Raw genomic sequence first — 8,371 nt, forward strand, 5'->3', positions numbered from 1 at the left:
AAATCCCAGTTCTTCAGACACTTAAGTCAGTTATTGAGGTAGAATATTCTTGGACAGGTCTTGGATAATTAGGATCTATTCATAACAGACAAGAATGAAGCCATTTTTTTACAGATGATTTGCATATTACATACCTAAAAGTTGAAGGCACTACAGGATTTAAATTTCAGACTTTTCTACCTACATTTCCAAGTCAATGGATATTTAGCCATTCTCTTGATCACCCTGGGAGGCACCTGATCTATGCTTACAAAATGAGTCTCTCTAAGCAGGAAACATCTGTATTAAATCTCCTCATGTCCCTTGAAATTCTAATGCTGTTGACTGTTTTATCTATTCAGTAAAAGATCCAGAGCTTCATTCAGTCATGCCATGGCTATTAAGATAATGTCCTTTTCTCTGCTTCTGGAAGCTTACATGTAGGTTCAGTAGTTGAACTGCACTTTGGCAGCCCAGGGATGGATAGCTGGATAGCTAGATGGATGGATGGATGAATGGATGGATCCAAAATTTTCCTAAACCTGCAATACAAATAAAATAAATATCAGTGCTGCTTTAAAATATTTCATTACTTGTAGATGGAACAGAAGCAATGAGCCACATCCATATACTTTCACATCATTTTGAAGAAATGAAAAAGGTTACAATGCTACTTTTCAGTTGGTGATGCTAGAGAAAAAGTTATTTTGGCATTGTCAGAACTTTTTATTATTTGATCTTTCCTGCAATAAAATAGAATAGAATACTAATTCCTTTTAGTAACAATCACTTAGCAGCTACTTTTATTACTAGGATAAACTATTAGGCTTCTGTTATGCTTAAGCAACGAAGCAGCTAAGATGGTCATAGTAAAATAAATGTTAAAAAGAAAATGGGAGTAAAAAATGTCAGGAGCAAAGTTTTAAAAGCAACATCTCAGCCATTCAGGTAAATTTTCCCCTGAAACTTCTCAAACATTGACCCCAAATCTTCCTTCTAAATAATCTTTTTGCTTTTTATTCCACTTTTTCAGTAAAAAGTTAAGTAAGTAGAACTTTCAGTTCAGTACTAGTTAAAAGAGTTTTGAATACAGACTCCAAAAATAGAAGAATACAAGTTTTAAAAAAAAGGTATAACTAAGAGTGGAGTTCTAAATTATGCATATGCTGAAGCAATTGTATGATTTTTTTTCCAGCCTGTACTGAATTCAATATAAATCTGCTATGTGAATATGCAATTGTGTAAATTGTCTCTGGATTTTCTCTCAGCCTGTGAATTTCTTTACGCATATGCTGCTACTGTGACATTTTAGCAAGGATAGATTTCCATGGACATCTGCCATATATGTAATGATCATGGTGCTGCAGTGTAGTTATACGCCATCATTTTATTGCAGCTAGGAGAGAAAGTAGTTACCAAGTCACAGTGCACTAATTCCAACCTTCCCTTTTGCAAGACATGTTCAAGGAGAAAATAATTTCCATATGTTGGTACTGCAACTTGCCTTTTATATGGGTCAAAGGGACATTCATTCCCCAAGGTCATGTTTGGTTTTCTTAAAAAAAAAATCTACATTCCATTAAAATCCTGGAGTCATCAGCAAAAGTACTATAATCTAACACTATATTTTTATTCAGAGGAGTAAGCAGTCAGCTTAGAATATGTTTTTGTCAGAGATTTATTTCCTACATGACCTACCAGAATATTAATTCATCAATAAATATAAAACAAAGAACATACTGTATGTCTCAAAGGTGCTTTTTCAAGAGAACTGGACTTTCTTTGTTTCTCCTTGAAGGTATTTCGCTTCTCATGCAAAAAGCTTCTTCAGTTCTGAAGAAGTCCTTCAGTCAGAACTGAAGAAGCTTCTTGGAATGAGAAGCAAAACATCTTCAAGGAAAAACAAAGAACATCCAGTTGCCTCTTGAAAAAGCACCTTTGGGGCAACCATGACCTGGACGACTGAGAATCTCCATAAACAAAGAACAAATGGGTTTTAAAGAATATCAGCTTCTAGTAACTACAGCACTATACCATCTGGTAGAGTCTTATAACTATTTGATATGTTTATAGCAATGGCCAATTGTTTCAATGGACTAAACTAATCAGTAACACAGAACAAAAATACAGTACTTCAAATATTACCTCCTTGTTTATTAACATACTGACAAATCACAAAATATGATGTGGGGTTTAAGAATTCCTCAAAGAAATGTCACCTGCCACCCAGCAAGACATGAAAAGCAAGCCACAATCTCCAATATTTTCTCTTCACTACATCTGGATTAAATTATAAGCACTCTGTGAATAATCAACCATATTTTGTTTCAGCTAAGTCAAAACTGGAAGATTCTACAAGTTCCTTTAACCAGAAATTAAAAAAAAAAAAAAAACCTGGGCAAATTTCGGAATGCAGCATAACCTGGAGGAGACCAAAGAATATGGCAAATACAAAGATTACAGAACATTCACATCAGCTGTGAGGTGATCCTCTAACACAATATCACACACACACACACACACACACACACACACACACACACACACACACCTATATATATATTGAGCTGATTGAATTGAGCTGATACAGGCAAAAGAAAAAAGAAAAAAGAAAAAGAAAGAAGATTTCTTTCTCCCATATTTGGGCCGAAAGGGTGCATCAAGAAACACTCAAGATATATGTGTGTGTGTGTGTGTGTGTGTGTGTGTGTCTTGGTGATGTTTTGACGAAGTCCCATTCATCATCTTCGGGCTGGTGTTTTCGGCTTTATGCTTCTAGGAGCAATGTGTGATCGTAGCTATTTCTCCTTTTAACTGTCAGTGGGCGTATGAACTGATTGGTTCGGGCTTGGCTGTGTTCTGATTGGGTGGAGGTGTGTTCTGATTGGTTATGGATTTGGCTCTGATTAGATGGGGTGGTTGGCTGTGCTCTGATTGGATGGGGGAGTGTTCTGTTTTGGTGGGGGCTTTGTTGTGCTCAGTTAGTCTGAGTTGCAGGGGGTCTTGAGATGGTGAGCTGCGTTGCTGTTGTTTGGCTTCGCGTTTGTGATCATGCCTCATCTTCATGGTGGGTGTCAGTTTGCTTCATGTATGGATTGGAGAGGTTTAAAGTGGCTAATGATGCAGCTGTGGTCTGGCTTCTAGTTTGTGGTCATGCCTCATCATCGGTCTGTGTTTGGGTTTGCTTTTTGCGTGGATGTGTGGTGGTGACATCCTATGTGGTTTTCGTGAGTGTGGGTCTGGTGTCATTCTTTGTGTTAGGGACTCATTTGTCAATAAGGGCGGGTTTCCAAATGGCTGGTAGGCGGGAGGTATCATCTCGTTTATTCATGCTGTGTGGGCGTTTTTCTATCTCGATGGCTTCTCTGATTATTCTGTTATTAAAGTGTTCAGTTTTGGCGATAGTTCTAATCTTTTTAAAGTCAATTTCATGTCCTGTGGCTTTAAGGTGTTGGACCAGGGAAGAAGTTGGTTCCTCATTTTTGACTGAGTTCTTGTGTTCTTCAATGCGTGCACTTATTCTTCTGTTGGTTTGTCTGATGTATGTGGTGGGAGATAGATATGTGCCCAGCACAATTAATGCTAAGGACATGGCATGCGAACCGGCATTCTAATCTCTGGAGGAAACCGAGGCACGAGCCATATGACCGGGGGAAGAGTGTTACATCTATTCCCCCACATGATCGAACAGATGCGATCTCAAACAGCTCCAGGAGGGTTTCTCCATCGGTTGGTTTGATAGGGGAACATGGGGCTATGAGCGTGAATATCTACTGTCACAGTGGGGGAATCTCCTGGCGGAGGATAAAGACAAGGGATTTGAACAGAGTGGACAGGACATTGACCAGCAGCGAACTGAGCGGCAAGGTGTCGCCCTCATGAACGTAGTCCTCATGAACGTAGGGAGGGAGACATCAGATCGGATGACAAACAAACCGGGATAGCACACATAGAGGGAGATAAGATGGAGCGGAGCGAGATACCTAAGTTGTGCTTGTCAGGGGTGAGGAGGATTGGTCACAGCTTAGCTGGGACACGCAAGAGGGCTAGAAGAAAATTGAATGATCTGCACCCCCCTCCTAGTAAAGAGAATTATACACAAGAAGGTGGGGGATGGAGGTAATTAACACCTGAAAAGGAGATGAAAGGACCCCACTCAGCCCCAGAGTTAATGATGGAGGTGTGCACAGCGGAGTACAGAGAGGTGATAGGAAGAAACCACATGCTGATGTAAGAGATACACTCAGAACACAGCATGATCAGCTGGAAACGGCGACGCAGTCTAGAAGCCGGATGCAGGCAGTTAGCGATCGTATATAAGCTTTCTCCCTATGACTGCTTTTAACCCTGACGATGTCGGGAGTGCCCAACGAAAGCTAGGTTTATTAAATATATTTTTCTATTTATTCTCCTGGTGATCACTATTTATTTGTTTTTATATATATATATATATATATATATATATATATATATATATACAGTATATATATATTATCCAAAGAATTTTTGAATAAATTTGCTGTTTCAACATGTTACAGCTGTGACTCTCTGGTAGACACATGTAAAGAGTAATGGTTCCAATTCTCACAGGTCCCAAATGGGACTTGAAAACTCTTATCTAAATGGGCATGTCCTATGATTAAAGTTGTACAGGTTTTCTTAATATTTCACTCAGAATACTTTCTAATCTTTTGAAACCAAAGTCTCTTTAAAAAGATCTTTTTGCTCTGAAATGACAGGAACTGCATCTAACAGGGAAGTAAACCCCCTAGAATTAAGCTATTATAAGATGTTATATGCAGCCTAAAATAATTTTTGACTCATTTGACTTTCAAGACTCTCAGTTCAAGTGAGACATTAATTAGATTTTCTCAGACATACATTTACCATGGAATATACAGTTATGGTTGCAGCTGTTAGGAAAAAAAAACATCTGGCTGAAAACCTATGCCATCATTACACTAAAATTTACAATATTCCTAAGTCTTTATACAGGAAGAATGATATTGTAACAGCCAACCAAATTTTCTTCCAAAGAAAATCCTACATGCCTAGAGCCTAGGAATCCACATGAATCAAAACTCTGATAAAACTCTGATTCTGAATTATGTAACTGTAAACAATTACACTGAAAATTAATTTGGTCCTGATTTATGGCATAGAATCTCAGTCCTGTTTCCTATTTCACTATCTAGTTCTAACTTTCCCTTTAGTTTATTGATAGGTGAATCTATACACCATGGTTTCTACACCTTGTCACCATTGAGCTTCCAGAATTGCTCAGGAACTGGTTATGCCAGCAGGCTTGGAGACCCCAGGAGAACTAATGAGGTGGCTCCACTCTTTTTAACACCCTTTCATCCATTCCTCTTTGTTTTAACTTGATTTTTATACTTTTAATGTATTAATTAATTGTTTTAGCTCTGTTGCATGCCATCTAAAGCTAAATTAGTGAAAGAAAGAAAGAAAGAAAGAAAGAAAGGAAAGAAAGAAAGAAAGAAAGAAAGAAAGAAAGAAAGAAAGAAAGAGAAAGGCAAGTGCCTAGTTAGTATTGCACAAGAGTTATTTTTCTTTATCTTCTGCATGTCTCTGGAAATTTATATCTTTCATCCATGCTTAGTTGTTCTGTGATTTATTCAAAGTGGCATTTCTTTACATCAGCCTGCTTTCAGATAGGAACAAACCAATTACCATCCTAGGAGTTGCTCAGTCTTAATATTGTTCTATATACTTTTCCATGGGAGATCACCTTTTTAAATTACTACCAGGGATTTGAAACAAACCTCCATTATATATTTATTTTTTCTCACAGAACTATCTAAGATTAAAAAAAGATTTATATTTTTTCTTATTTTTAATATTATTTGTTTTAACTGATATTTATCCTACTAATTCCCCAAAGAAGAAGAACTTGTTTCTCTAGTCACATACCTCAAAACTACAAAAGGACTATAAAATTTATTTCATTCTTTCACCTTTTTTTTGTTTTTTTTTTTCACAAGTTATGCAATAAGCCATGGAGTCCTATCTGTTTCACAGACCAGTGCTAAGGAGAATATGACAGAGAAAGGCATCCTGCAAGAAAAAAAATGGAAGCAGTGATAACCACCAAGCAGCTACAGAAGGTCTGTGAAAAGGACTTTGAGAAAAGAAGGGTTGATATATCCCACCTTTCACTCTGTGAGTTTAGTCCTGCCATTACAAAAATGTAGATTGATTCCAAAAGTCAGGGTATGTAATAGCACATATAGAATATTTACCTTGGGTACCAACTCATATCTATCCATTCTCAAAAAATCAGCTGAATATAATACATATTGTGTGAATTAAGCTTAAATGTTAATTATATTATATGATTATTTTTACCTGGAGAACAATGTACAGGTGAGGCACTAATACTTTCCTTCCTGTTGCATGAGAACAAAGTCAAATGGCAACTTAATTTCCAGAGATAATAATTTGTCTAATGAGCTATGGGGAACTCCAGAAAGGGGATATTGGTATTCTAGTCTTTATATTAATAAAGAATATTTAAAAAGAACACAGCACTTCAGGTTCCAGGTTTAGGAGAACATCATGTTCCTCTTTTAATAACTCTCAGCTTAACTAGTACACTCCCTCTATTTATCTATAAATAAATAGACAGCTAGATATATAGAGATAGATAGAAATACATATAGAAATACAAATAGAGAGATACAGATAGAGATACATAAGTCTAATATTATTATTATTAAAATAAAATGCATGTTCAGTTTAAAACTAGACAAATCAGAAAGCATCCATGATTTCCTTGAAGACTGGGTGGGATATCAATTTAGCATGCACCTATACAGCCCAAAAACCACTAAACTGTAAAACCACACTCACCACTGAAAAATAAGGAACAATACATATAGAAAGGGTACAATATAGAAAACATAGACATGTTTTAGTTCTTACTTTAATGGTACAAATATTTTTTGAAACAGGGCAGTGTAGATTCATTCTCATCTGCATCAATTTATCAGGATTCTAATGTTTTCACAGAAAGGCAGAATTATCAATTGATTGATTTTCCAAGCGTGTGCAAAAAACGTATAGAAAATGCCAACAGGATGGCAGTATTATGATATATATGCCTTTATCTTCTTTATAGATAGCTTGTTTATAGATATCACCAAACAATATCTTGCTATCATATAACTTCTGCATAAAAATGTATTACAGTATAGAACTTGCCATATGAGCCATTGGGCGTAATCCATGTTCCAAGTAAAGGAAAACGGAAGAGGTGGGCCTTCAAATATTTCTTAACTGTTCCTACAGGTAAGTGTGTAAAGTTAAAAATATAACCTAGCATTTTTATAAACATTACTTATTCATTTATTGGGTACAGTTTTACATTACTATTAGTATTGTGTTCATGAATATTATTCTTAATGAAAATAATTTGTAAAACACTAATTAATAATTGATTTGGGGGTTTGAGTCACATTCATTTAATACAACTATGGTAAATAGTTATTTTCAAATGTCAGCAACAAGATCTCAAGCAAATAATTATGGTTTTAATATTTATATTTATGGAGCCTATAGTAAAAGCAAATTTTTACTCTATAAAAGATGTGATGTTTACAATAGATTATGCAAAAAGAAACACTTTTCTTAATAGTATTTTGATATAATCTTGACAATGATATATTTTTCCACTAAAAGCAACAATAAAATATTTATAATTAGAGAAATGGTGACAAAGCTTGCAATTTGAAGCTAGAATCTAAATAAATTAGTGCTACCCATTACTTTAGGGCAGGATGCCTTCAGGTTAGTGTTGACTCTTGGTGACTACCTGGACAAGTCCCTGCACGTTTGGGCAAGATTTTAGAAGTTGGCCACGGTTACCTGGTAGCTCTGCATGTAAGGTGGGACTAAAATTCATGGTCTCCCACTTTCTAGCTCACTGCCTTAACCAAACTGGTTCTCTTTGTCTATGTGGAGTTTTTTATAAGATTGTATTTTTTTTTATTTTGGAAATGGAGCAGTTTTGTCCCACGTACCTGCTTTTCCTAGCACTTGACTTGTCATCTCTTAATAATTAATATACACGAAAGATGAAATAAGCTGAAATAGATCAAAATCCAAGTCATATTTTAAATGATTGTTGCTTAATTGAGGGTCAGGCAATGGAACAAATGACCATACAATATCCTCCACTTCTGTGATTATTTATTGATTTTTAGTAAAATCATAGGTTCAGAACCACTATTCTTCTTTTCTTAACTGCAGAAATAAAATAATTACATCAACAAAAGTAGAATTATATAATTTCCTCATATTTTAAAAACAATCAGTTAATCCAGTCTTGATTAACTCATACATTGCTGCACAGAACATATTTGATTTTTCTCAA

The 8,371-nt window shown here is 35.7% G+C and overlaps 1 long non-coding RNA gene across 1 annotated transcript in view; it reads left to right on the forward strand.

Annotated features, from left to right (window-relative positions):
• The first annotated feature begins 5,978 nt into the window (after positions 1 to 5,978).
• The window catches only part of LOC120309443, a 48,663-nt gene continuing 46,270 nt past the window's right edge, over positions 5,979 to 8,371 (forward strand). Inside the window, exons 1-2 of the long non-coding RNA XR_005557083.1 lie at positions 5,979 to 6,104; positions 7,189 to 7,287. This is a non-coding gene — a long non-coding RNA (uncharacterized LOC120309443). The remainder of the gene's footprint in view (positions 6,105 to 7,188; positions 7,288 to 8,371) is intronic.

Source organism: Crotalus tigris, unplaced genomic scaffold, assembly GCF_016545835.1.
Source record: "Crotalus tigris isolate CLP2741 ecotype Arizona unplaced genomic scaffold, ASM1654583v1 scf7180000017536.10889498, whole genome shotgun sequence".
Lineage (NCBI taxonomy): Eukaryota > Metazoa > Chordata > Lepidosauria > Squamata > Viperidae > Crotalus > Crotalus tigris.